The 3,806-nt window shown below is 29.1% G+C and overlaps 1 long non-coding RNA gene across 1 annotated transcript; it reads left to right on the top strand.

Moving 5' to 3' along the window:
* The first annotated feature begins 315 nt into the window (after nt 1–315).
* On the top strand, nt 316–2,484 carry LOC131003286 (uncharacterized). Its single transcript, XR_009094599.1, has 3 exons — nt 316–752; nt 1,005–1,087; nt 1,579–2,484. It is a non-coding gene; the product is annotated as an uncharacterized LOC131003286 (long non-coding RNA).
* Nucleotides 2,485–3,806: the final 1,322 nt, after the last annotated feature.

The following is a 3,806-nucleotide window of genomic DNA, read 5'->3' as shown; positions in this document are numbered from 1 at the left end:
TTATATTTAGAATTTATATATAATAATCAAATGATAATCAATTTTATATATAATAAAATATAAAAATATTTTTCGTGCGTTGCACGAGTGCAAATACTAGTTGATATTAAAATTAGAAGTTGTGATTCACATTGTAATTATCTATGCACGAAAAGTATTTTTGTGAAAAATCTAAATCTTGAGGTAGAAAATGGATTACTATTATTATTATTATTATTATTATTATTATTATTATTATTATTAATTAATTAATTAATTAATTAACACTGCACGTAGCAATTACCTACATATTTAATCAGTACTCACAGTTAGAAATCACTTTATTAATTATAGCCAGCAGCCTCCATTAATTCATTTATCTCCACCCTAAAGCAAAGAAAACCTCCTACAAATCACACACAAACTGTATCATATCATATGCACATATACGATATATGAGAAGCTCATCAAACATATCTACTGTAGAATATAATGGATGAAGAATATGATGATCGGTATGCAGAATTGAAGAAGAAGCCCACGTGAAGAAGAGAAGATGATGGCCTTAAGAGGGATATTTTTTATGATTGTGGTGGCAGTATCCCTCTTGATTCTGCCGCTCATCCTGCCGCCGCTGCCGCCCCCGCCGTTGATACTCCTCCTTGTCCCCGTCGCCATCATGGTGGTGCTCTTTTTCTTGGCCTTCGCGCCGCCCTTGCCGCCGGCGTTGCCTTAATAAATGATGTAGTACTGTCAACTATGGATATTCAAGAGTACGTATACTACCTTACTAATTTTTGTGAATTAAGGTTAGTTTTAGGGCAATTCACGATCAACAATAAATTTGGTTGCAATTTAGATAACAATTTGCGATAAAAAAAAAAGTTTGGTTGTGAATTATCCTTTAAGTGTGTTCTCCTTCATGGAAAATGTTCTCTTACATGGAAAATTGTAGAATACATATATTTTTCCCCATTTTTCACAATTTTCACAGTTCTCTTTGTTGAAAAATTTTCATCGGGCAGGAGGAAAAAATGTACCGGCCAATCCATTTTCTCACATTTTCACTCCAATTCATGCTAATATGATCACAAGCTATGTTGCATAGGTGCGAGGGTGCGGATGCGGGGGCGATACGATACGAGTACGGGGATACGGGTTTCTAAAAAATTATAGGGTGCGATTCGGCAAGGATACATTTAATTATTAAAATTTTATTTTATATAATGCTTATAAAATATATACAATTTAAATTTTCTTAAATTAATTATATGTAATTTACATTTTATTTTACTCAAAAGTTAAGCATTTTCAATTATATAAGTTAATTGGGCAACAATATAACGATTAAAATATTATTAGTCCAATAAAATTATCAAAATCAACCTTGTATAGGCATTTCGTGCATGAGATACGTGAATTTCGCCTATGGAATTTGCGAATCCGGTTTATTTTTATAAATTGTTTTAAAAGATACGCCACGTGGCGAATCGGGTGCGAATCCGACGAGAATCCGAGAGAATCGCACCCCAAAAGAATCCGATTCGCCGTACATACTAATTTTTGAAGAATCCGTGCATCATAGATCACAAGTTATAGGTATGATAATATTTTCTCATATTGTATATTTTATTATCTTTCAATTTTACCATCAAAATTACAATTATTTAACTCATCACTCTATATTTTTCCTTCTCTCTCTTTCTCTCTCTCTCTCTCTCTCTCTCTCTCTCTCTTCAACTTTCTCTCTATCTTTTCTCTCTCTTCATAATATTTTCATACTATATTTAATTTTTCACCAAAGAGAATACGAGATAAAAAGAGTGGGGACCATTAAAATATGATAATTTTTTCTCATTTCTTAGTTTCCCTTATTTTCTCATGATAAACTTATAATCAAAGAGAACACATTCTAAGGTGACGTTTTCTTTGCATGATTAATAAGATGCATGATTGAGTATTGCAATCCCACTTTTTGAATGAGATAATCAAGCAAAACTAGCTTAAATGATATATATATATATATAAAAAAAAGATTTTAAGATATCTCAAAGTTTCAATTTATCAAAATAAATAAAGAATTAATATTATTATTTTTATCTATCAAGACTAATATTAGAGTAAACGCCCCTAAATAATTAGTCAAACTTATTATTGCTCGTGTATAGTATTAATATTTAAACTAGAGCAATTTACAATTAAACTAGACTATATTCCTAATTATTAATTTAATTTGGGGTAAACTGATATATATGAATGACTATTTCTTTTGTTTTATTACAAATGTCTCGTTATTTTTAGACACGAAGATTAAGAAATGTGTAATTAGTAGATAAAGTGGATTGATAAAAGTTATTTAAATATTATGTATAGAGGGAGAATGTATAGTCAAAGAAAAGAATGAGATATTTGTAATGAAACATTTAATTATGAAAAGTGAGATATTTGTAATTAGACCGATGAAGTATTATTTTTTTTATGTTAATGACTATTTTTACGTAGGCACACTGCTGCGCTAGCTCTTTAATTAGGTATACATCTGTCTTACAAATTTGCACATGTATATATGTATGTCTTCCCTTATCTGGAGCAGTTTTTGAGGCTTTGCGAAGTACGTACTGATCTTTTAATAAATAGTCCAACATATATTTATGTAAAAGTATTATTTTCAACATTAACTTATATTCTGTTGTCCTATATTGATGCGATATCTATGGTGTATGCTAGTCTAAAAATGCGTGTATTTCGCATGTTGGTAATAAATTAATTAAAAGTTTAGTAAATAGTACTTTTGTATACTAACATTAATCATGTACTCCACAGGTCCTGTATATATAGGCCGATTAAAACTTACACAAGTATTAAAAAATTTTATTAAAAATAAAAATATATAAGTAAAATTTCTAATATACTTATGTTTATTATTTAGTGATGAATTAAAATTGAAATAAATTAAAAAAATTAAATAAAAATATAATAATAAATGTATAAAATATTAATAATTTTTTTTATAAAAATAAACCTATATAAATGAGACACAAGAAAAATAAGTCTAAGTACAGGAGAGGGAGTATATTTATATGGATATCGTGTAACATCAACAGATCTCTATTCTCAAGTTTTCTTGAGTGTTTTATTCCACCAATTTGGGGATAATAATATTTTTATTGTAGCCTTTTGGGCAGGTGCAATGTATGTAACTTTTATATTATGCCCGTCTCCTTTCATGCAAATTAGATCATTAAATGTTTGCATTATTTTATCTATAGCTAGAAGGCGTCGATACCTAATTTGTCTGCCAGGTTGATGAAAATGCCCTTTGTTATTGATGTTTTTGTCTCCGTCACAGCCATTTTATTAGTATCAAAATACATTTTTCTAATTTAATCAGACGATGATTAATTAGGTAATAGTTGTGCTAAGGTTTCTTACAGCTTTAGGAATTACTCCATTTAATCTAATTGGCTTTTGACCCAATTCATAAAGAGTATGTAGAAAATTATAAAGTTTTAGGGGTTTGTTGAACACGTGGGTTTTGGTAGCCATTCATTCGTTCGTGTGGTTCCCCAAATTTATAAATTCCAACCGGTTATGAAAATATTTCAAAAATTTATAACTAAGATGTTTCAATATACTCTTTTTATCCTTGAAATAACTTCCTCTTTTTCTTTTTTGGGACGTCCCTCAAATAACTCTTTTTTTTTTTTTTTCATTTTTGGACAACTACTCCACCACTAATAATACTTTATTTATTCTTTCTTTTCACTTTTTACTACTTCCAATACTAATTATAACACATTTTCGCAACTTCCAATAATAATCATAAC

The sequence above is a fragment of the Salvia miltiorrhiza genome, unplaced genomic scaffold (genome assembly GCF_028751815.1).
Source record: "Salvia miltiorrhiza cultivar Shanhuang (shh) unplaced genomic scaffold, IMPLAD_Smil_shh original_scaffold_188, whole genome shotgun sequence".
In the NCBI taxonomy this organism is placed as follows: Eukaryota; Viridiplantae; Streptophyta; class Magnoliopsida; order Lamiales; family Lamiaceae; genus Salvia; species Salvia miltiorrhiza.
Note: the sequence above shows the minus strand (reverse complement) of the source record. Positions and strands in the feature narration are given on the sequence as shown.